We start from the raw sequence: 12,830 nt of genomic DNA, 5'->3' as shown, positions 1-12,830 counted from the left end.
AAATAGGAATCAAGAGTCTTGAATCCCTTTATAGACTTAAATATTTGTTTTGGAAATGAATCATTTCCAAATTTTATTTTAATTATGTAGGACACTTGATAGTACATCCTCCAAAAGTGATACATTCTTTATAATATTTAAACTCATTATAAATCACATTAAATCTTTCTCTTTTTTAAAAATATTGTATTTAGTTATTTGACAGAGAGAGAGGGAACACAAGCAGGGGGAGCAGGCGAGGGGGAAGCAGGCTTCCCGCAGAGCATGGAGCCCGATGTGGGGCTCCATCCCAGGACCCTGGGATCATGACCCGAGCTGAAGGCAGAAGCTTAACGACTGATCCACCCAGGTGCCCACATTAAATCTTTCTAAGAAGAGGTGACAATCTACCTTCATAGGAGAATTTTAAAGATTATGAGTTAATAAAGTAAGCCTCTTCCCTCTTTATCTGTCTTTTCTTCTCTCGAGCTGTTTGTTGTCTTCATTTTGAATTGTTATTTTTTGCTTCTCCTGGCACTGTACATTTTAAAACACTTTTGTGCTTAATAAATATTTATTAAGTATCAATTATGTACAAGCATAGTGTTAGGTGCTTAAAAAAGTTTCCTTAATTAAAATTTTTACTTTCCCAAAATAGAAGTCAGCCAGAGATAGAGCCAACACTGGAAATCAGATCTTTGCATTATATCATTATATCTCTCTGTCAGTATACTTGGCAATTTTATTTTATGAACATGATTAAAACTTCTGCTTAAGTAGAATATTTCATGTTTTGACTTTGGAGTTTTGTTTGCTCCCAAATTGCATTTATAAGGTTTGAATTATTGGCTGCCATTGACTTTAATTAAACTCATTACGGCCTCACATGTCTGGCACTTGTTAGGGAGGGGAAAAAAATAAGTTTAAAAATGAGCCAAGTGACTCGATACAAGCTCTCTCAGCAAATAGTCATAAGAAGCCATCCTGGGCTACAAGTCAGCTAGTGATATGTTGCTTGACCCTCACCAATGTTTTTTATGCTAATAAAGTGTTTGTTCATCTGCCTTATTCTTCAAGCAAGCATGTACTCTGCTAAGCAAATGCCTTCAGTGACTTGGTTTGAATAGAAACACCGACAAAACCATTTTCTTATTATTTATTTTATGAAGGATGAGCTCTCGACTAAGGGAAGCAGTGGAGAATCCATACTAACTAATTGAGTCCAGGTCACCAGAATATCTAAACATCCAGTTAGGAAAGAAAAACATCAGCCATGCAGGTGCTCTGATGGCAGTACGGGAACACTGCTTGAGTCATCCAAAAGGCCCACCGCATGTCTTGGACCCATTGGGTGTTCCTTATCAGGGAGATAATGCCATTGGGACAATTACCTGGGTTCAAACTCTTTTATGATCTGAGTTGCAGAACATAGTTTTAATTTTTTAACTTAAAAATACATTTATATATTTACTCATTTAATATTCCAGTTCTCTCTTCCACAAATGGTAGGACAGAGAGGCCTAGAAAGGTGAAAAATTTAGTCAAAGTCACCTGGACCAGGAAGTGCCAGAACGTGATCTTAATTCCGATGACTTGCATCTAAAGTCTCTTTTCACCATATTGCACTAATTCTCTGAATACTGTCAGCATCAGAATACCTGTTTGCCCACTGTAATATTGACTCTACGCTCCAGAAATCCCCAACCTGTCCCATTTGCCAAGGAAGATCAGGGAGGGGGGAGGCAATATCAAGTTGGATTTCAGTTTTTAAAGTTGGTTTACTCAAAGAAATATCACTCTTGTTTATTTCTGCATGATTTATTCAATAACTAATTACTGAGACTTTTTGTACCAGTGTCCTGAGCTCCTACCTGCTTTAGACATCTAGCCCTGATCCTTTGTCCGGTCTTCCATTTCATATATCCAATCTGAGCTCTATAATTCCAGTTCTGTGAGCTCTAGATGATATTTTCCCCCTCAATCCTATGTCTTTCACTTTTTCCAAGGCCTGAATGAGAAAATAAGAATTGTGGTGAGCTCAGGAAATGATATAGAAATAAATGTATAGGCTAAGATATCTAATGATTATTAGTTTCCATGAGTTCCCAGGCTATAAAACCTTATTATCTCCTTCTTTTCCTCCCCCAAATCAAAAGGGTTATATACTTTAGGGATTCAGGGGTATTAAGTTCTTCAGTGGCCAGGAGGAAAAGAAATAGTGGTCAGGGGCCTTAGTAATGGAGTCACGGGTTCGTACTGGAAACAAGGGTGTATGTGTGGGTGGGTAGGGAAGGAGTGGATGGAGAAGAGGAAGGGAAGAAAAGCTACACTTAATGGTGACTGGAAAGACTAATTGGCAACTCTACAGCCATTGTCTTTTCAGTCACCATTAAGACAATGGCTGTAGAGTTGCCAATTAATCTTTCCATCAAAGACTAACTACCCCAGCTTACCGAGGATCCCACAGTAGCTTGCAGCTTTGAGAAACTCTATTTTTATTGCCTGGGGTAGGCATACATTGCCAAAGTCCCAACTTGGAATTTTGAGTGTATTTTCCCATAGAATATTATTGAAATGTGTGAAATTCTTCAGTGTTATTTATACAATGTTATCAGGTAGATGATAGAAAGCATAGGAATTGTTTCCTTGGGATATGTGCTTTGAATTCTTAAGAGCAGATTAACAAATTGGCTTCTGGAACATAAACCATTCCTAAAGAGTAGAGGACCCACGCTAGATTACAGTGTCATCTCTAATTGTAGTGTGTAGACATCTTAAGTCACTATTCAATTAAACACAAACATCATGGTATAAAAGAACAACAGGGATTTAATCACTAAGGAAAAGTTGATATTTAACATGATACAAGGCTTTGCAAAAAATTGGACTTGTTTCTTTAGTACAAAAGAAGGTAAACAGAAAAGAATCATTCATTAAATGATTACAGCTATCAGGCTGTATGTTAAATATTTCATATTATCTCAATTAAATTCTCACAGCAATCAAATGAAGTGGCCATTAGTATCCCCATTTCCAGATGAGATAACTGAGTGTCAGAAAGGTTGACATTTGCAAAGGTTGGGGTGAGAATTTATTTCTAAATTATGTTTATTTATTTGTCCACTCTACAGAGTGGAGTGATTTAACAACCTGTTTATCGTTAGCTCCTTCCTTTCTAGGTTCTTCCCTTGACCAAATCAAACACAAAAGAATCAAATTAGGCTTTTCAATTTGCCCAGTTTAATGTCAGTGAATTAGAGCACCATGAAGTCAACTCAGTTCTTTCAGTAAAGTATCTAATATAGCCAAATACATAGAAAAAGTTATTAAGAACTTTTTTATGTGAGCATGGTTTATTCGCAGCCAAACTTCATAAGGAAACCGAAAACTAAAATGACTGGGACGTCACATTTTGTTTTAGCATTTGGTACCATTTAGATGTAATCTGTATACGACACTCATTGAGACCAAAAGATGTATCATATATTTAGGTGAAATGAGATATTTAATTTTATGCAAGAATTTCAGAGTTGTTGAAAATTCCTCACTTAAATGAGAAAGCTAGTCCTACTTTATGCTTATTTTTGTCATTGGCATGTCTAGAATAATTGCCAAATGCCAGGGTAGCCACCGTTGTCTGAACTATTAGAAATCCATGTGGTTGTAATAAGGAGCTATGAATGTTAAACTTAAATTGAATTTTACTTTTACAAAATCTAAATCAGCAGTCTTTGGGGATAAGAGGTGTGGTGTTTGAATACTTGTTTTGAGTGTTGGTCCTCAGTGGTACAGGGCAGACATTTCTTCTGCTTTTAAACAACATTCCTACACTTACACTAGTTGCCATTTTAATACAGACAAAAAAAAATCAATAACAGGAATGAGATGTAACGAGGGAAGTTATTTTATTTATCATTTGATAAATTTCAAATATCCTTAAATTCATATCCTGTTGTAAATTCTCAGTAACTATAGCAAAGTTGATTTGGTTCACTTTTTCCTCAAGAGAAGAGGAAGAAGGACGTTAAAGAACATCCCAGACTAGAGAGTTTAATAACACCATGATCTATTAGGAAACCTTCAACAGGTCACACTGGGTCAACAAAATACATAAAGTTACAAGTAAGAAAAATGAGTCGGGCCTGGGTAATGTGTACCAGCAGATCTCCTGTATGACTACTTATGGATTACTGTGTTTCAGTGTTCACACACAATGGCTCCTATTCCAAGCCTTGTAATCCCACACAGTCTTTTCCTAGCCCTGACCAGTTCCCTGTTCACAGTATATTTTATTTTTGACACTTACCCCCACTGTCCCCTTTAATACTCCTTCTTTTACCCCAGTTAATAGTTTAGAAAGTTTCTTGACTTCAAGAGTAAGTCAGACAAAAAAATGATTCTTTCAGCTCTAGAGTTTTATTTATTTTTTAGATGGGAGTCAGAAGCACCAACTAAAATGAAGCAACTGGAAATGTAGTCTTAGATGCATCGTTAGAACAAATACATGCCATCATTTATGGATGAATTAGATCTCTTGCTCATCTAATCAAAGGCATCTTTTTTTTGTGGTGGTGATTCTCCCACACATTTTCCATCTAGTGTGAAAACGAGTTAACGGGAAGTTGCACTTAGTGTGTTCTTAAGAAGAAAGTGTTCTTGCTTAAGAGAAGAACTAAGGAACAAGAAAACTAATGTTGATTCAGTCATCATATTTAATATTTTAAGTCCAGTAGATTTTCTGATACGTGACAATTTTCTTCTCTTTTGACAGCCTTCTCATTTGCAAAAGACTATGCATTTTATATTCATTCAGCAGCGTATTCATTGTTCCTATCGTTTCCACCAGAGAATTCTAATATTTATATGGTGTTTTGCCTTATTTCTAAAAGTTTTCAGCAGAATTTAGGAATATATCATGTTACAAATCTTCTGGAGCCTAGAAAACAGATGAGATATTTTTTCTCTTCCTGTCATTTTTTCTTTGTCAGATTACTTTGATTTAGTGTTGACCATAGGCTTCTGGGTATTCATTTATCCTTCCATCAGTACTGGCCCCATTTTGGAAACAAGAGGATAGGATGTGCCACAGTATCATGGGTGTCATTGCTGAAAAATAATGACTTATTGGGATATCTGACAATGATGTAATGAGGTTTGAAAGAAGCCAATTCAATTGAAACTAAACTGATTTCTCTCCACTTGTCACCTCTCAACATAGGGAACGCTTGTCATTTTATTAGAAAACTTTAATAACAAACATATAAAAAGAGAAGAGGCAAACCACCTTCTAGTGACCAATATATCACCTATATTAATGATCACATGAAGTCATTAATAAGTATATTTTGCTCTCAGATAATTTTAAAAGTATGCTTGCTTTTACTTTTGTTTAATAAGTTCAAAGAGTGAGTGATATATAGAATTGCCAAATCATAGTATACTCAAACCTAATATAACACTGTATATTAATTATATTTCGATAAAAATGAAACTAATATGACAATGCATATTAATTACATTTCAATAAAAATAAAGGACTTTGAGGTTTACAACTGACCAAAAAAAAAAAAGTTGAAAGGGGATTATTTTCGAGATCTTGTAATATATTCTGTTTACAGTAATTGAAATCCGTGGAACCTAGGATTTTTTCATTCTTTGTAACTGACTAAACTTCCGGTTCTCAAAAATTTCAGTAGACCCTATTACTTTAATTTTGTTAAATCCTTGGTATTTTAAAGACTGTCATCCATTATCGTGGGATAGAGTGACATTTGCATTGGAATGTCATCTTTCCCCGCATTATTACTCATACAACTTAGTCTTCATTAGGAGCAGATGCAAATTTCATTTTTTTCTTTAGCTGTATGTACTTAGTTTTATTTGATGGTGTATCAGAATATCTGGCTTGTGGTAAGTGTACCTAATAAAAACACTCTTTAGCCTTTTTGTCCCACCACTTGTCAAATATCCATGTCAAAAGAGGGAGGAAGAAGGGGATGGACATTTATTGAGCATGTAGTCCATGCTGAGTTTTTTCCACACCTCTCATTTAATCTTCACATGCTGTGCTGTGGATGTTATTTCCTCAGTTTGGGAAATGAGGCACAGAGAAGCTAAGAAACTGACCCAAGTCTTCCTAACTAGCATTTTTGGAGCCAAGTTTGCCCCCATTTCTTTTTTCTAAGTATGTTCTGCTATAACGCATGGTATTCATTTCCAAATGGTTTCTTTTCTTCCGAATCATAAAGCTTTGTGGTTTAAATATAAAATTACATGTTCTGCTTAAATTTTTTGGCATTTAATTTCCCCTTTCTCACTGTTGAAGTTAGGCAGTCTCAGACTTTCCTATACTTACTGTATACTTGAGACTTGCATTTAAAATGTTGTGATATTAATATCATAAGTTGCTCCAAATATTGTTCCACATGTATTTGATGTTGAACTGGCTAGATGCTTATGCTATCACTTCAAAGTATGGATTTTAGAATCATGGTGCTAGAAAGGACATTAGAAATAAGCCGTAAAGCTCCAGTCTGTGTTCAACATTGCAACCAGATTGATCCTTTTAGAACTTGTTAGATTATGTCACTGTGCTCAAAAGCCCCCAAAGGCATCTCATCTGCCTCAGAGGTGAGTCCATAGCCCTCATTTCAAATAGCCCACACCTGCTCTTGACCTCTGCCTTCTGACTACACTCTTCTTTGAATAAACCAGACATGTTCTCAATCCACAGTCTTGCATCAACTGTTCCCTTTGCTTGGAACATTCTCCTCCAGATCTTTGGGTGTCTTGCTTCCTGTCTCTTTCCACTGAGATGTGACCACCTTCCTTACAACTGCATATCCTCACCCTCACTTACCATGACTCTTACGAATTTTCCCCACTCTGCTGTGCTCAGTAAACCCCCAAAACTGTATATTTATTTATTTCCCTGTCTTCCCTGTAAATTGCAAGCTTCATGACAACTGACATTTTGTTTTTGTTCTTTCACTGAATTCTTGCCAGCACCTGGGACAGTGCCTGACACAAGGTTAGTAGTCAATAGATATCTGTTCAATGAATAAATAAATGTAGGTCCAACACACACTGCTCATAAAGGGCACCACACTGGTTTCAATGAAGGGTCATGGGAAGATAAGAAAAATAGAAATATAAGAAAAATAAGGAAAAAAGAAACATTTATATTCTAAGCTTGTTAATAAGGGCAAAGTGAGTGAGTAAGTCTGAGTGAGTCAAGGATTGACAAATGAATTTGTTCCTGTTAAATAAACCACTTAAGCAAAATTTGGTGTTGTTCTAAAATAAAAGTTGCTGTTACATAGATCTGACAGCTGCTGTCCTATTGGTGAGGAGGAGTGACTGTTGTCACATATATAAATCTCATATAATCCACACAAGTCTGTGACTTTCATTAGTTTTTCTTTGATCTTATAACACCGAAGGAAAAGTAAAATGTGTAAGCATTCATGAAGTAAACTTGAACCTATCCTCTTTTACCTATCTTAGCATGGCTAAAAATTGAAACATAACAAAGCTCTTTCATTCAACCTTCTTCTGATCCCATCACTTTCTAATGAGAAATGTAGTTTTGGCTCTATCGATTGGGTTTGGAGTGAAGTGGGGAGAAAAGAGGTAATTTTAATTAAAAATGAAATAACACTGTGATCTATATTCTTTGTCTTCATGTGAGATATGTCACTCCCTGACTCCTGAACTTTCTTTTGTAAATAATTTCACAGGAACAAATTCTATCCATGTGTTGCAAAGAAAGCCAAGGAATATATACATTTTCTTAATGTCATTAACTTCTTTCACTAAAGAGTAGGGTTTTTGCAAATGGATGAGAATAGTTGTTAAAACAATTTTACTTCTTATTTTAAACTGTGCAATTTAAAATTATTTTTAAAGGAACATAAATTCAATTTTTAGTCTCTGAAAGCTAATTTGGAAAAAACCCATATGTTCTGTTAAGGCATATTCTGCCCATGTGACTCACAGTGTTGGGGCCATTGAATTTCCTCACTAAATATTTGCTTGACTGAGTAAATAAATGCATGAATGACTTTAGTTCCCAAAAATGAAATAGGAAGAGAAGAAAATAAAACTGTTTTATGGAATTCTAAAAAAGACTTTAGCAGCTAGAAAGAAAGAACATGGCCTAGGTAGTGTCCCACAGAACAGGGAAAACCTGGACTCATCCCAGAGTCAGCCCAGGAATGCCAAAAGACCTGCAGTGCAAGAATAGGGCAGAGTTCAGGCTTGAAGCCAGGAGGCCTGAGGCAAGCTCAGAGCCCCAAATGGGACAGTAGCCATAGGCAAGATCGTGGGCCTGCAGGTAAAGTTCCAAGGGCCAAAGCCAGGTTAGGGGCCAATGATTCAGTCCTGCATATAAAGATGGGCAGAATAAAAGGGAAAGTGTGACATTTCCTGACTCAAAGTCTCATTATGTTTAGTCATTTGAGAATTATTAGATGAAATATCCCAGAAAATCTCTTTGCAATATTTTTAGGGAACTTTTAGGAAGATGCTTTTTGTAGTTGTTTCTAATTAGTTTCCAGTGTAGACTAATACCATGACTATCTCTGCTTCAGTTAAAAATCAATGAATATCAACATTTACCATGTAAACATTTTTGTATTCACTGTCTTCCATTAAGTTGATTTTACTTTTGTAAGCAGCATCTCTTCAGGATGTAAATGACATGGGACACCACAGAGAGTCTGTTTTCCACCTCATAGTAAGACCTAGTGAGCCCTGCTCAGACTCCTAGTGCTCCAGGCAGCTGTGGGGGTTCCAAAATGCTACTGAGGTTTTTCTCTTCTGTTCCATTTTTCTCTTCTGTTGAGTAGGAGTTTCCCCTTTGGGTGGATATGTAAGTACCTGGATGACTAATTGGATAATGCTAGAGAATTAGCTACAGAGAATTTTGAAGATCCAGCTGCTAATACCCCGTTGGTGTTGGGGTATATTTGTGTGCATATGAATGTGCATTTGTGCATGGGAATGCAGGAAGATGAATCAGGAAAACCTTGAGTTCAGTAGTGTTTTGTGGCCAATTTTAGTGCAAGAAAAGCAAAAGAAAGGAATTGGTCAAAGACACGGAGTCCTAGAATAGAGAAGTAGAGAGAGTACCAATTAAACTGGCATTATCTCTGGTATTATCAAGTTACATTAGCAGATAAGCTTCTTGGGGTCAGCAGGGAAATAGAAGTTCCTTTTGTTACTTCATGCACACATTCTCTGTGGATTCTGTGTCATCCAGGAGGAAAGAAGTTTAAGATGATTAAATCAAAGGGTTTCCCTGCTTGTACTATACATAAAGTAGTCTTTTGGAAACTCAGGTAAGACTCACCCCTAAAGCAAAGACACACAACCGAAGAAGTTGCATTTTCAACTCCCGTGAGTGTTTTCTACAAATAAATTCCTTTCTTGTGTGTTCTAATTTCCCCTACATAGACATAATAGAGGATCTTGCAAATGCCCAGAAGCCAATGACGTTACATTTAACATGGAGTAGGTGATAATAAGTTCAGATGGATTTGTAACTAATGCGACCCTCAAATTCAAGGGGATGGAATTAGTGTATTGATACTAACCTTTAGGAAGATCTTCAATGGTATACCATGAAGTCTGTTTAGCAGCTTTCCAGATGACATAAAGCAAGGTGGAACAGCTAGTATACTTCATACCAAATCGGGAACCCCTCAAATCAGAGGTTCTAAAATAACACATTTGATTTTGTAAGGTTACATGATGCTGTATGTAGAAAATATATGGAGGTGAAAACACCTCACAAATACCCATACACAAATGAATTCATATAGTTGTCAAGGATCTATTCCTACCTGAGGATTTACATTATACATGTTTGAATGGGTGCCCTTTGAGTGGCATGGGAGTGAGAATCCAGGGATAAAGAAATATTAATAAACTAAACTAAAACAAAAGAGTGGCATTATAGGGTTTAAGAATGATAACATGCCAAGAATTGAAGAGTATAGACATCACAACTATTTGTACTTGAGGTCCAAAGAAAATAGAGAAAGAGAGAAATAAATGAATATACTAGAAATTAACATTAAGCCCAAAATGTTGGCACAAATCTAGCTGACAATCTTTTCTTTAATGATGATATGATTGATAAGGGTTTTAGTAGCCTGTAGTTCGGGTCATCGTTGTGAGGTGACTGCCAAAGAAAAACTACCTCTGGATGCATTCACGGAAACAGATTGACAACAACAAGGGCAGTCATAGGATACTTCTACTCATACAATCACACGCTGCTGGTCATAATCAGTTATGGTCCCCAAGGTTTGGACCTTACTCCACGTTCAATGAAGAAAACCATGTCATAGGAAGAAGCTTCATATAATCCATCAGAATATGAAAATTTCACAATTCAGGTATGCAAAAAAAATAAGTATGCTTTCATAATCTTCTGTTATAATTTCTGCCCTTTTCCCTTTGCTTTACTGAGTTGGTGGAAAGAATTTCAGTCTAACTAAGGACCCCACCATAGAATGTGATTCAGTTGTGGGGTCTTAGGCATTACCCTTCCATCAATGATGGAGGCTACACATGTTTCAGTCATTGGTTTTACAGGTAAGTGATGATACAGACAGTCATGGTTCACATGTGCTTCTTTCAGCTTAGCTACACTCCCCTGCTTTTTTGTCATCTTGAGGTAAGGCAGGCTGGGGTGACGCTGATTCTGGTGTTATCTCCTGATGGACCATTCATCTGCCTCTGCTTGGCATCTGGTTGTCTCACAGGTCATCTGAAAGGGAAGTAGTGTCCAGGTTTCTGCTGTTGGGAGCCCTAGAGTTGTCTCTCTCTGCTCTTCTCCACCAGATCCTGGGGAAGTGTTCATTTATTTATTTATTTATTTATTTATTTATTTATTTGACTGAGAGAGATCACAAGTCGGCAGAGAGACAGGCAGAGAGAGAGAGAGAGGAGGAAGCAGGCTCCCTGCTGAGCAGAGAGCCCAATGCGGGACTCGATCCCAGGACCCTGAGATCATGACCTGAGCTGAAGGCAGCGGCTTAACCCACTGAGCCACCCAGGTGCCCCGGGAAGTGTTCTTTTAGCAGGAGGGAAAAATCTTTCTCCCTTCATGTTCTTCAAGAACTTGAATTCCTTTAAAGTGTTAGGCTTTTGAGAAACAAAGCCATAAACATATCTAAGTTTTACTCTACCACATCCTTTTTCCCAAAGTCACACGAATAATAGAACTCTCTCCTTGAGTGAGAAAAGGGAAAGAAAAGAAACACAAACCTAAACAAAACAAGAAATAATGGCAAAAAAAGACAATTATTTTCCAGCCGTAAAGGAAAGAACTCCATAGTGACAAGAGTTATTCAATTATACAGTAGGCTGCCTTGGATATGAGTTTATCATCAAAGGATATGTTTCCACTGATTTACCCCATAATGATATTATAAAATTGTTTTAAGCATTGGATGTGAGATGTGATGAGATAAAGTTCCTGCCTTGTATGAGAGTCTGAGATAACGGTAACCCTACATTCTACCTTGTCAGGTGTTAACCACAGTGCATTGTAAAGTATCTAATGAAAAAGGGAAACTATTAAATTCAAAATATGATAGGAAGTATAAAAGCCTGTCACATGGTAGGTGAGCAATATTTTGGGTAAAATTTTATAGTATTTTAAAAAAATCTGTTTCTTTGAGAAAATAAAGCTATGTATTATCATAAGTGCAAGTACGTGTAAAGCATTCTTACAAAACCAAAACCTATTTTTAGGGCAAGAATTTGATGATTCATCAAATATTCATGCTAGGTTATAAGCAAGAAAATGAAAGCCCTTTAAAATAAAAATAAAAGTCCACGTAACAGAAATATTCTGATACTTACAAAGTATATTGATATTTTTGCTTTCTCATTTTTAGCTGCCTCTCTTTAAAAGAGTCAAATATTTTCTCTCCAAATTCTTTCACAAATTTGCATGTCATTCTGGTGCAAGGGTAATGCTGAATCTTCTCTGTATCATTTCAGTTTTTACTTTATGTGCTGCCAAAGGGAACACTCTCCAAATTCTTTCAAATAACATGCATGTACCCATGATCAGATTTTTAAAAATAATTATTAAAAATAATCTGAGAGAAATATGGACAAAGCCATAAGTATCCAATTGATAGTTGAAATTTTAAAATGCCTAGAAATGATAAGTTCAGCCTGAATATCTAATTGACCTGATATTTCTGTCCTGCCCCACTCTGCGAGGAGTCTGATTTACAGTGGCTTACCGCTTCAGTAAAAATTTGGCAAAGGACCTAATGTTCTATTCTTTTTTAATATTAGATTTTATTGTTGTTAATGGGAGCTGGAAGGTTAAAGAAAAGTAACTGATGTGGTGTTTAGTATCTAGATATCATCTGCAGTGTTTTCCAAAGAGAGTAGATAAAGTAAGTGTGGGAACCTAAGAATCCAAACATTGCTTTACATCTCCTGGTCAATAAACTAATCACTTACCAGCTTTGCTGCTCAGAGATGTAAACTACTCCATTTTCTCCTCAGTCTTTGTGTGTAGGTTTATTTTCTGCTAACAGAGTTGTTAATTCCTTTACCCACTTCTCGTTAGAGTGGCATTAGTCCTCAGTAATAACTAAAGAATGGCATTGCAGGGAGCACACAGCATTCATAACTTCATCTCACTAAACTACAGTGAATTGAGCTGTGTAAAAAAACTGAATTAGTAAAAAGGATATTTGAAAGCATTGAAAGACATACACAAAATTAAAAACTAGTCACTTTTTCTCACTTTCCCTTCTCAAAATTTGTTCCCAGAAAACCCATCATCTTTGCTGATTCTAGGTTTTCCTTCTAGT

The 12,830-nt window shown here is 36.4% G+C and overlaps 1 pseudogene; it reads right to left on the bottom strand.

The window, feature by feature from the left end:
- Window positions 1–11,912: 11,912 nt before the first annotated feature.
- LOC131828400 (U6 spliceosomal RNA) lies at window positions 11,913–12,028 on the bottom strand (annotated as a pseudogene).
- Window positions 12,029–12,830: the final 802 nt, after the last annotated feature.

Source organism: Mustela lutreola, chromosome 3, assembly GCF_030435805.1.
Source record: "Mustela lutreola isolate mMusLut2 chromosome 3, mMusLut2.pri, whole genome shotgun sequence".
NCBI classification, from domain to species: Eukaryota; Metazoa; Chordata; class Mammalia; order Carnivora; family Mustelidae; genus Mustela; species Mustela lutreola.
Note: the sequence above shows the minus strand (reverse complement) of the source record. Positions and strands in the feature narration are given on the sequence as shown.